At 43.5% G+C, this 13,368-nt stretch overlaps 1 protein-coding gene and 1 long non-coding RNA gene across 6 annotated transcripts in view; one reads left to right on the plus strand and one right to left on the minus strand.

Annotated features, from left to right (window-relative positions):
- ERBB4 (erb-b2 receptor tyrosine kinase 4) overlaps positions 1-13,368 on the minus strand; it is a 605,204-nt gene that overhangs the window by 187,695 nt on the left and 404,141 nt on the right. The gene's annotated exons all lie outside the window — the stretch shown is intronic.
- LOC135417562 (uncharacterized) lies at positions 4,216-6,580 on the plus strand. Its single transcript, XR_010432106.1, has 2 exons — positions 4,216-4,388; positions 4,839-6,580. It is a non-coding gene; the product is annotated as an uncharacterized LOC135417562 (long non-coding RNA).

Raw genomic sequence — 13,368 nt, forward strand, 5'->3', positions numbered from 1 at the left:
CCTAACAGTCTCACACTTCTCAGGATTTCTTTACCTTATGGCAGGAGAGACACATGTCGCAAGAGAAAGTAAAACTTACTGTAAAAGAAGAAAATGGTTTATAGAAATATCTAGTGCTTATTTTTTCTTCCTCTGTGTAGAAACATTATGGGATACAGAAATCAAAGGGCCAATTTCTCTACTGCTAACAAACTCTGTGGCTTTCACTCATGTCAGATGAATCCACCTCGGGATGTATCACCAACCAGTTTTCCAACATAGTATTAGTCCCACAAAATTCAGGCTTTTCTTTAACAAGCTGCGCCCTCACTGATATTATTCCTTTTATTGTGGTAAATGGCAGCACTGTAACTGACCTTTCTCTCTCCTCTCTTTATCTTTGCTTCCATCCTGAAGTCTCTTGCCCAATAGAGATATCCTGCGCAAATATTAACGGGATCCCTTTGCAGGGAAAACTCACATAGCATTTAAAATTCACATCAAATAAGCACTTATACTGTTGAAAAGCACAGCACCTTCTATGGATCCATCCATTCACCATAAGTCAAAGTTTCCTCGTGCCCACCCCTAACGGATACATCCAGTGTTCAGGGACCACTGGGGCCCAGAAACAGCGAAAGCAAACTTGCTAACAATCACTTCCAACAGGGACTTTCAACTCTGCCATTCAACTCCTCTATCTTGCCCTCATCTTCCCCAGTAGATAAGAAAAGAGATGCACATAAATGGAGAGGGACTCAGGCACAGGGAACTTAAAAGAAACTGGCATGGGAAATAGGTCTGGGAAATGAAAATAATCCAAGAGATATGCCCTGAAAGATAGGCACGGAAAGAGATACAGGGACAGTGCAAGGGAGAGGGAACAGAGATAAAACTGAACCAGCACTGAAGAAAACAAAAACTGAATACCAGAGAGGGATGCATTTCCTTGAGTAATGTGGGATGGAGACAACCCTCGTGTGTGCACAGGGACCAGGCATCTGTTGAGAACTGTGAAATTACAGAGTATTGCTAGATATGCTGGTGGCAGACAGTTTTGATTTTAAGAGAGATTGGCCACCAGAGGTAAAGGAATAAATGGAAAGTCAAGAAGAGCATGTCAGCAGCATTGAATGGGCTCGGGCTGGTGGATTCATATCTATCGCTGACAGCTCTGAGCTGATAGGAAGCTCACTGTAACATTACTGCAGCTGCTACAGAAAAATGTCTTCAGGCCACAGTAATGACTACAGAAAGGGACTTGAGGGGGGTAATGAAGACACTGGTTATTTTTCTCTGTCTGGAACAGACAGCACTGCTAAGGCTGTGTGACTCGATGCATTAATTGGGGGTTTAGTCATCCACACAAAATAAAAACCTTCAGATATGACACAGTCTAAAATTTTACACTGATTAAGCAATTAGGAGCTATTAATTATCACTGCTTATAGCTGTTAGCATAGAGGAATGTAAGTGAATTCCCCCCACTGTGATGGTGAATTAGTTCCAATCAGCATGAAATGCCTTCCTGAACATGCACACAGGGATCCTGAGCAAATGGGGAGACACAGCCGGAAGGCTAAAACGATAGGTCAAGTCATACCTGCTGCTTGGCAGGCTCATCAAGAACAACAAGCCCTCAGGAATCTTTCCTTGTAATCATTATTGTTAAAAAATTATACTCCCCTCCAGTAAGCCATAGCTAAGTGCCCATCCTCACGCACTACAGCAGGGCCTCTGTTCCTGAGCAGCAGAGCATCCTGGGCTCTGCCTAACAGGGATTTACACTGGGCTCAAAATGGAACACCCTCCCTCATATGGACCATCCTCAAAGCACACAAATCACAACCCTGGACTCCTTCAGCATACAGGGTTAATTCTTGTTTTCCCTTTCCTCTGAGCAGAAGAAGAAGGTGATATCCCACCATCTGTATGTTAACTCTCGCTTAGGAAGCAGGGTTATGCATCCCACTTTCTCCTTTGCTTGCTGCAATGAAGACTCTCTCCTCCCAGGTTAGCAACCCAAGAAACAGTCTGTAGGCTGTTGTCTGGAAGGGGAAAGCACAGAGCAGCCATCCCTTCCGAAGACAGCTCTTCTGATGACACAGGAAGCTTATCTGCCCTGAAGGGAGAGAGCCGGACACAGCATGCAACCATTCTTGGGTTCTTGCCCCACAGCACAGTGGCTGTGTTCACTGGAGAGCTGTGCATCAGTGCACCCCTAGGACTATTTTTGTATTTAACCTGATGATTACTTAATACTCAGAATGTCAACAGAAGTAGAAAAAAATCCCAGGTCAGATCAACTTGGGGCAGTTTCCACTGGGAAGTGGGAGACAGGACATACAGATTGGAATGCCTTGATTCAAGGTAGAAAACTGAACCCTGCTCCCCCCCATCCTGGAGAACTCATGAGTTTCTAATGTGTTTCATAAAAGGGGAAAAAAGTCCTTCTGACTGAGGAAGTTTGAGTGCAAGCAGAAGACAGGTCTGTGAGGGGAAGGCTCTGCAGGTTCCAGCAGATAGAGAAAAAACCCCACCATCCTCTATGCCTTTGCATTCATCTCAGTATTACCCCTTGCATGGGGATGTCTGGCAATGCCTACATTTCCTAGCTAAGCAGCAGTTACTGCAATGCCTAACGCTGACACCCACATCCTTCCTTGCCCCAAGGACACTGCCCTGGCACTTTTCACTCTGGCTCACAGCAGCTGGGGTTTCTGTTTGGTGTGACAACGTGTGAAATCAAAACCGACAAAAAAGTCAACAGGAACAACTCCTACTGACCACAGTGATCAAATGGGCACCCACAGCAGTGCCTGGAATAAATCCTGAGCCAGGTACCTGTCCCTAGGAGCAGCAGCACTTATTGTCTGATGGATAACTTGGCTGAGAACCGAGGGATGCAGGTATAGGTTGCTTTTTTGGACATAATGTACAATGTTGAGAGAAAAATTCCTGCACTGTTGGAGAATATTTTCAAAGGAGGCTTTCAACAAACTTGAAGACACACTGAAAACTAAATGCTATAGTTGGGGGTGTTCTTGTGCTTGTTTAATAGCAACTCCTCCACCGTCAAACAGATCAAGTCAGTCTAAACCACATAAGTCAAAATAATGTCCTGTTATAATGTTCCTGTAATGCAGCCAAAGCAGTAATAAAGTTCAAACAGAGAGGCATACAGTTTCCATTTTTTAAACAAAGTAATAACCTCAAAGAAAGGAAATGAGAAGTTGAAATTTAAGTGGCTTTTAAAATTCATTTTACTCTTTCTTGATGCCATGTAGTATTCCTAGAGTCTGGCTGGGTGTATTTAGGAGCGCCAATGTTTTCACCAACCTTTGACTCAATTAGATGGAGATAGCAGAAAGGAATTCTCCATTCCCATGAAATCTGGACTCCAGTTTTAGGGAAAGCTGGAATAAGAATCATAATGGGCCTATTCAAAATATATCTTTGGCTATTTGAAACAAAACTGATTATTACAAAATACTTGGACCACAGAAGCCCTTTCTCTGTTGGAAAATAATGCCTGGGCATATACGCTGTTATTTAGATTAAGTCTTTGCTATACACAAATATTCAACTAAAATAATCATACAAACAAATCACACTGCAATTTCCCGGATAATATTCAGTTATCAGAGATCTGCTCAGAGGTGGACATTATCTGACTATCACGTAGGTGTAATATGATGAATTTGGTGTGAAGTTGTTTTTATAAGTGTAGTGGGTTTCTGTGGTTAGGTTTTGGTAGCGGGGGGGCTACAGGGGTGGCTTTGGTTAGAAGCTGCCAGAAGCTTCCCCTGTCTTGTTGAGCCAATGTCAGCTGGCTCCAGGACAGGCCTCTTCCTGCTGGCCAAGGTCGAGCCAATTAGGAGTGACAGAAACGCCTCTGTGACAACATAGTTAAGAACAGTTGTTCTTAAATAACAGCACCGGTTGTGGCGCAGTGAAAAATTCCAACCAGGGAAGAGTGGAGTGAGAACATGGGAACAAGATAGACACCAAGGTCAGTGCAGAAGGAGGGGCAGGAGGTGCTCCAGGTGCCGGAGCTGTGGCCGTGGCGGCCCATGGTGCAGACCATGATGGGGCAGCTGTGCCCCTGCAGCCCATGGAGGACCATTGGGGTGCAGAGACCCCCCCTGCAGCCCATGGGGGAGCATTGGGGTGCAGAGACCCACCTGCAGACCATGGGGGAGCATTGGGGTGCAGAGACCCACCTGCAGACCATGGGGGAGCATTGGGGTGCAGAGACCCACCTGCAGACCATGGGGGAGCCTGTGCTGGAGCAGATGGATATCTGAAGGAGGCTGTGACCTCATAGGAGGCCCAAGATGGAGTGGGGTCCTGCTGGAGACCTGCAGCCCATGGAGAGGGAAGCCCACGCTGGAGCAGGTTTTTCCCAGGTAGGACTTGTGGCCCTATGGGGGACCCATGCTGGTACAGCTCATTCCTGAAGGACTGCACGCCATGGAGGAGTGACCCACGGGACAGCAGTTTAGGAAGAACTGCTGCCCAAGCAATGGACTCACACTGGAGAGGTCCATCAAGGACTGTCTCCCGTGGGAGGGACCCCATGGGAGCAGGGGAAGGACTCCTCTCTCTGAGCCGTGGCAGAAACAACAACTGACTGTGACCCCCATTCCCCATCCCCCTGCACTGCTGGGGGGAGAACACGGAAGAAAGGAGGGGCAGAGGGAAGGTGTTTTTAAGATCATTTTACTTCTCACTCTGACCCTGTTAGTAATAAATTCAATTAATATCCCCAGTTTGAGTCTGTTTTGCACGTGATGGTGATCAGTAAGTGACCTCTCCCACATCTTAACTCTTAACTGTTTTTTCTCTCCTCTGTCCAGTTGCAGAGAGAAGTGAGAGAGCAGCTGTAGTGAGTACCTGCTGTCCAGCCAGGGTCAACTCACTACAATAAGTAGCAATTCACATAAAACAATGTGAAAACCCTGAATTAAGTATTTTACTCTGCAAATATTTCCAGCATTTCCCCTATGCCAGAACATTTCACTGATGATGGCTTTTATGAGTTTTTGAAGGTAAATTACAAGTTCCTACAAGAGGACCAGAAAGAAACTGTTGAGATGGGAAGCTCCTTTGAACACCTGCCCAAGGAGATAAGAATGTGGAGATCCTAAACACAGGCACACGTGAGACACAGCAAGAGCATTAAATACACTCTTGTTTTTTGCTTTACTACTTCCTACACATTATTTAGCAGACAGAAATTTCCTTTCCAGTCACTAAGCTCCATATGAAGACCCAGCAAGGTCCTTCTCCATGCAGAAAGTGTGAAGGGATCAGAAAGAAGACCCTGAAGCTGCCCTGGGTTTGAGCAGACCAGGGGCCAGAGACCTTCAGCCAGGCTGTCCACAGGACAGGAACTTTAGTGACAGGTCTGAGGATTTCTGCAAAAACAGGCATGTGTAACAAAATCATTATAGAAATACAGATACAATAGCAACAAAGGCTTGGAGTGGTTTTGTGTTTGCTGCAAGAAAGAAGAGATTGTTGGGAGAAGCCAGCTGGGTAGTCCCAACACTGCACCCACCCCCTGTGATACACCTACCTTTGTGCAGCAGCACCAACTAAGCCCACTCTGACGGGTGGCTGGGACTTGCATCGTGCAGATCAAACAACAGAAGCTTCAACAGGGTGGGAGGCACACAGCAGCTTCGAGATCCAGTAGACACAATTAGGCAGCTGATTTTACACTCTTTCTTTCCTTTCCCTTTCCCTAAGCAGCTCTTTAAAGGCAGCTCACTAGAGCAGCTGGAGCTTGCTGTGAAAGACCAGTTGCACCCACCCACCCACCCACTCACTACAAATCTGACAATTACCATTCAATTAGACTATTTTAAATATTCCCAGTATTTCAGGTTTATTTTCTACTTTCAAGAAACACCGGTGTTTGTGATAAAGTTGCTTGTAATGAAAAGGGATGCTTTAATTTAACCTGAAAGTCTCTCCCTTGTGCAATACACTGCTTAAACACCAATCTGCTTATAAACAGGTGGTATACAGTAATACATTATACATACACAGGTTGCCATTAAAAGATAAGCATTTACCAACAGTTGTCGCACACTACTATGTGGAGGTCTACTTAAATTCTGTAGCTGCAGACATAGTGCCACTTTGTAATACTTTTATACATCAGCATGGGAACCTGTGCCACTTGCTGGGTGACTTTCACCCTGCAACTGCTAATAATAAGGAAGGAAGATACTCAGTAAAAGAGATCAGAACTTTGTCAGAGATGGAGTTGGTTTTGCAGTTGGGGATTTTTTGTTTATCTTTACCCAAAATATAATTTTCAGTGCCAAGAGATGCCCATGTCAGAGGTTCTTTAGAAACTGTTAATGCTGGCTTTCTCAGTGCCCTCCTTTTTGTATCCACAACTCCTAAAGATCCCCACCTTTGTAGCAGTTACCTTGCTAGATCCCTGCACTAGGCTCTGGCAGCCTAAGGAGTTCTGTCCCTCACAGCATTATTTATTCCTATTTGCATTTGTTACCTACTTTTTATTCAGTTACTCAACTGTTAGAGGTGTATATCCATTAAATGTCATGTCTGCTTGCTTTTCAAATCTGTTTCAAGGGCAGTCACCAAATGAAAAATCCCTTCTGAAAATGCTGGCTGAAGGTCTTATTAGAAAGCTAAACTGATTCCCTTTATTCAAAACACACTGTTCTGAGTTGAGGAAAAACATTACAGGCAACTTCAAGCAGTTCAGCTTGCCATTCTGATGCAAAACAAGTTCATTGTACCCACTGGATTTCACTGATTCCTCCATCTTCAGGTACATATGCTTGGCAAAACTATTCTTTAAAATCAATTTTTTCTGTTACTGTATTTGTCTTTCAATTCCAGGTAAATAAATAAATTCTGTCCTGAGCAGAGATTTCTTAAGAGAAGGAAAAGCAACCTCCATGTATGCTGAACAAAATGCAGTTGTGAGACTATCTGGTTGTCCATATTCAGCTGTGATATAAATTTTTTTTCCAACTGAGATATCCCTGGAACCCTAACTGCCGCTAAAGCGCAGTGCTGTAAGCCCATGAAGTGTGTGTCACATGGCAGGAGCTTTCATAAAACGTTTTAGGTATTTGTGGCTTTTTATCAAAAAGAACAGCTTCTCCTTCTGGCTTTGCCACGGTGACACCGGTGGCAGGGAACGCCTTCTGTACAGAGACCACCTGTCTGCTGAAGCTCTGTTTGCTGGTCTCCAAACATGCATTTAAAATGTTAATTGAACTTCAAGCAATAACCTCAACGAAAGGCTATAATTTAACAAACTCTGAAATAACAAATGTCTTCAGGGTACGCTTTCTGCAGTGCCGTTTTCTCCGTAGGTAGTTTCCAATTTAGATGTACACCAAAAATGATACACTAGTTATTCTGAAAGGTGGCTTTAAGCATGAATTAGTCACTTCCCTCTTTTCTTTTTGCCAGCATACATAAATATACTGCTGTTACTCCGGCCTTCTGCAGAGCAAAATCCTTGAAAAAACACAAAATGCTTTGAAACAACACAAAATACCTCAGAGAAGTAACTGGAGAAAATGTGGTTATCTTGCCTGTGTCCTGCTACTGAGGCCTAGGGTGTAGATTTACACATAGTTGTGATTTAAATGTAACTGTCTCCTGTTGCAGTAGCATCTATTGGTCTGAATAAAAGCTTTCCTTGTATTTCCACTGCATTCATCTCTCCTCAATCTTTACTAACCAGTGGCTTTTTACACCTGAGGAAAAGGACTCCATCATCCCTCCTGCTCTGATCCAAGACTCCCCATGTCACCAGTGTGGCTTCCTGATGTTAGCAGGGCTGGTCCTATGCAGGACTCTGTTTTGGGTGGTCCAGCTGGAAACACTGGTGTGCACATGTGTATCATTTTAGACAGTTTAGGCACAGTGTACCTGAGAACTGGTGGAAGGTTGGGACTTTTGGGAGAGATTGCAAGGATCTGAGGAATGCCTATGCTTCATAGCTATCACATAATTACTTCAGAGTTAAATACCCGATGGTTTGACCTGAGTATAAATTTCCAGATAAGTCACTATGTGTAAATAAAATGATTCTTTTCTAATATTGCAACTACTGGTACAAAAAATGAGTTATGTGCTCTGTGAAGAATTACAAGGTCACTACTGAACATTAAATCAAGGGGCTGGCCACCTGTCAGACCTTGTTCTGTAGCTGCAATAAATGGCTGTACACAAAGTCACCTACACTCCTTGCCAGCAACTCCAAACACAGACTGTTAACACCCCAGGGAGAATATAAAGCTTATCACTCTTATCACTTGTACAGAATTCTATGCAAATATCAACTCATGCTTTTTGTGAAACGCAGTATGAGAATATACAATGTGTGCTGAAAAGGATGTACATATATCCATGTAGCTGATTTACTTCTATACTGGTTTAAAAAATGTAAGCAGCTTCTGGCCTTAAACTAATGTGACATAAAGAGATATTTCTACTAAACTAAGTTTCTACCAAATTATTCACATTTCTGCAATATTTCAAAGAAGTATCTTTCTAGAAACTCTATTACCCCTTTTGCTAGCATGTGGAAAACTTGCAGCAGAACACAGCCCAGCAAACGCTCAGTTATCAGGGCTGATGGGGCAGCAGCTTAACCTGAATAAAGCAACTCACAAACACAGTGTAACAGAGAAAATGAAGAAAGGGAAAAAAACAGAAAGAAGAATACAGAGCCAGCACAGGCTCACATCAACCACATACATACCAGACAGGGATAAGTATGTCAAACTGAGCTGTAATGCTTCCAAACACACCTGCACCCAGGTAAGATCAATGACAATCTGGATTGCCTGCACCAGGAGAACAGAGAGCTGACTTCATAAGAAGCTGTGCAGCTGGCAAGTCCATTTTCTGTTCCTTTAATTAAATACAGAGCACTGGCTAAACGGTAAACATTTAATTAGATTTGTCTCTATGTTTCAATATTAATAAAACACATGAAAAATGCATTAAGAGCCAGCTAATTGGAGGCTCTCCAAAAGTAGCTGTAAATGAGCAATTATAATACAATTGGGGTGTGGCTCCTCAGGGATCCCCAGGACTGATGCTTCTTAATATTCCAGCCAAAGGTTTAGAAATTATTAAAAAATCCCAGGCAATAAAATGTACAGATGACAGAAAGAGTGAAAAATCCCAGAAAATTACAGTAAAGAGCAGCCAGTATCAGAGAGTGAGCCAAGCTGGTGGGTAAGCTGGAGTCACTCACATCAAATGGCTTTTATACAGCCAAACATAGGATTGCATATTTCAAAACAGAACACACAGGTTACATTTTGTGGGGGGAAAAGGGAGTTTCTAAATCACACAGATTTCAGAACTGCCTGAACACCAGGCAGTCTTGCTGTTGTGTGAAGCTGAAACACAAAGGCTACAATTTTTATTTCTATGGGATATTGGTTAAATCTGTAATAAAATGCTATACTCACTCAGGTTTCTGCCTTCTAAAAGAAAACAGAAAAATACACGTAGTTTACATTGACAAGCAACTAAAATTATTCTGGGGCTGGAAAGAAATTCCTCACCGAGAGAGATATGAGAGCCCCTACCTGCTTAGCTTATGGAAGAAGATCAGAAGGTGAGCTGATTACATGGTACATGCCATTTCTGCAGGGACAAAATGCTGGCTATGAGAGCTCTTTGAGTCAGCTGGAAGAAGTGTAAGATGGAACAACATCTGCAATTTAAAACTGTGTTCCAATTAGAGATAAAGGTAACAGAGAATTAGAGATAAAGCTGGTATTATTCCTTTTAATACTAGGAAGTAACCAGCTTCTTGAGGGACAGCTGCACTTCTGCAAATCTTCGGAGCACTGCCAGGATAGTGTGCAGAGGACCAAAACCTTGTGCTCACCCATCCCACAGCTGCAGGAGCTCCAGCCTCACTGGGGCTGGAACTGCTGCTGAAACTCAAAGCTGGGTTAGAAGATAAGCTGCGGTTGGGGAAGTTACTGAGCTCAATGACAGGCAAGTTGATGGTACTTCAGGGCCTCCACATACAGGAAATCAGTGCTAATGATGTTTCAAGGCTTCTTTTACCCTTGAAAAATCTATGAATCAATAGGTAAAATGGAGTGAAGTTTTAAAGCAGTGTTTCCCTGGAATACATCGTGGGATTTATTGAATCACAGGCACATCACTGAAGATCAAGATTTTTCTCCCTGTGTACCATGTAACACTGCAGCAGTACTTCTGCACAGATCAGAACTTGGATGTCTTTACATTACCAGGTGCAATTAGATACAAAGCAATGACTGAGGAGTACTACATTATGAAGAGCAAGTAACTGAAGCTGTTCTGTCCAAAAAAGTATATTGCCAAAAAATTCCAGCTTTTTTCCTCAGCTGACAGGAGCTCAGTTGAAAAGCCAGATCAATCAAGGGAATTTTTTCCACAGATCTCACTTCAGAGTCTGAGCAGAAACTTCAGTTCAGGAGAATACTTTAAAATGGGTTTAATTTTCATAGAATTTAGTTTGCACAACTCCAAGCATATGCCAACACGCAGTCTTGCATTTTTCTTGAATAATTCCTTGAAAAATAGCTTTTTTAATTTTTTTTAAACTTGGAAATGGAAAGTAATTTTTTAATCTTTATTATCCAAACAGTTACCAGCTCCATCATGAACATGTATCCATATAGATTCGGTATTTTTAAATGCATTATTGACTGATTTGAACATTTGCTATTGGCTATGCAAGTGACCTCAACACAACAATTCAAACCTTACAAGTTTTTCTGTGAAACAGAGCCTTCAAGCAAAGTTCCTCTGAAAATTCTGATTTTGTCTTTGTCAAATCCTTCAAAAGAGCTCACCTGGCATAAGTTGGGGCTTGGCCAGTTGCTGCTAACAACAAAACCATGGAGAACATTGAAGACACCAATCAAAGCAGCCAGGTTTTCACTGGACTCTCCCAACAGCTGGTCAGAGAGCAGTTGCCTACTAATCTAGAGGCATTTTAGATGAGAAGTCTAATCCTGATTTCCTGCTTTATTTCTTGCACCATCACTGGGAGTTGCACCTTGCGTTTCTAGCTCTGGTTCTTCAGTTAAGGGACTAAATCCAACAAGTGGATGTGCTAACAGGGGAATATGCTCTTGCAAAGCATGGCTTTAGCATGCTTAGCTAATGCTTGAATTCATGGATGATTTTTGGAAGGAGAGAAAACAATTTTGAACATTGCAGAAACAATTTCAGTGACATAAACCTAAAGGGAGAATTTTATTCCTTAGAGAGTTAAGTGCTTTTGATACTCCCACTGCAAGGTGCCCAGCTTAAAAACCCCAGGCTGACAGTGCCGAATTCAGGTGGATGGAAGAGAAGGCTGCTTTCAAATTACAATTAATTCCAAAAGCTTCAGTTACAAGATACCAGTATTTGTAAGGCTCTGCAAACAGTAAATACTAGTTGCATTTCAGCATGTGAGTTGAAATGCCAGGCACAGAGGATCTGTCCTCAGAAAGCTGGAACATGTGTGGTCCCTGGTACAATGTTTGTTTATTCCACTGCAGCTGCACTGCCAGCAGCCACCAGCTCTGTGCATCCTAACAGCAACACCATGTCATTCAAAGGCCTCTAACATGAGCTTTCCTGCTTTCATGTGATCAGAACTTGAAGCAATGGGTAGAATGTATTTTAGGCTAAAGAAACAGAAAAAAAGGAGAAGCAGCTCTTAGAATTCACATCTGCAGTATTTCTGTCAGCGTTTAAGATGCCAGGGCCTTTTAAACTGGCTTCTTAACACTGATGTGACACTGAAAGCCTGCAAAGAAGGGAATCAGAAGAGCTTTATTCCTAGAGTTCACCGGCCATCTTCTCTCCTGTCTAGCACTGATGTAAATGAAGAAGGTTGGCAGATCCAAGCTATGAAACAGGCACAGAGGCAGGGGACTGATTTCACTTCAAAGCATCTTCATTTCACTCCGCCCTTTTGTCTTCCTCCTCTGTTGATTGCCTTGGAGCAGCAGGGAGGGTTGCAAGTGAAATTATCCCTGAAGTTGGACCATTACCAGCTTTTTTGGCTGGCTGGGGAAGTGAGCAGCACCAGCAGCTTGCCCTGTCGGCTCCCTCACAAGGATCGTGGCTGTGCCCGGAGTGACACACACTGGGAAGCACAGGTGCCCACAGTGTGACACTGCACTTGTATCAACCTGCTGGAGCCCCTCTGGCATTGCCCAAAACCCAGCAAGTGGTGGGCTCTCCTCTAAAGTTGGGCCTTTGCTCTTTTGGATACACAGACACTTTAGAGGAGATTTTATGTCTGCTACTGATGCCAGTGATGCCAAAACAATAAACTGCATTTTAGGCTGTAGGATCTGCTGGAACAATGAAGTACCTGATTCTGACATTCATGGCAGTTTGCAGCCTTTGTCCACAGAAATACTCTCTGCCAGGGACCACTACTGAGGTGGTCTCAATGAAACAGCCCTAACAATTCCCAGAGCATAAGCTACTCCTCAGGTCCTGCCAGTCATGGCTAAACATGACACATGATGTGCCATGCCTTACATGATCACACACTACCACACAAGACTCACAAGGCACAAGGCTTACCATGATCATATACTTCCACAGACTTTCCTAAATTACTACTAGGATGGACTTAGCTGAGCTTCACATAGCAGGTTTGGTTGGTTCACATTCCCAGATTGATGTAGCCTCTCCTGTAAAGGCTTATAGATAAGAAGTAAAACCCACAAATTCTTTTCAAAATATTCTGACATGGAAAGTCCTGCAGGGCTTTTCTTGACATCTCTTGCACTTAGGATATTCTCAGTAATGCCAAGCAAGGTGTACTTACACAGTTCCAGTGGACTTATGTGGCAGTAAATCTGCAGTATATGAGAAACTGTTGTTTAAACATGTTTCAAAATGGCTTTTTGTAGTCTCTTTGCTAACTCATGCTTCTTCTTCCCAAGACCCCCCACGGCAGGTGTTATCTCTGTCTCAGGAATGTCCTGAGAAGATATCAAGAAGTCTTCTCACTGGCCTTTTTTAACCCCTTCCTATTGGTTGTTAACCCCTTCCTGCGATTGGTGTTCCCGTAAGCCCCTTGAGACTTGTAATTGGTTACTCTGTGAATCCTCCTAAACCTATATATGTAACCAACCCAACAATAAACTCGCTCTTGCCTCCTCTCCATGTCCTGTGTGCTGTCTCTGTGGCTGCCATGGGACCACGTGGGGGGGGAAAGGGGGGAGCACCTCTCCCCTCCAGCGTCCGGGGCTGAGGAAACTCCTGGTGCTGGAGTTTCCCCCTCCCTATCCACCCTCAACCATCGGAAATGGCCCCTCAGATGGAAATGAAACCAGAAATGGTACCCCAGGCAGG

Source organism: Pseudopipra pipra, chromosome 7 (assembly GCF_036250125.1).
Source record: "Pseudopipra pipra isolate bDixPip1 chromosome 7, bDixPip1.hap1, whole genome shotgun sequence".
NCBI classification, from domain to species: domain Eukaryota; kingdom Metazoa; phylum Chordata; class Aves; order Passeriformes; family Pipridae; genus Pseudopipra; species Pseudopipra pipra.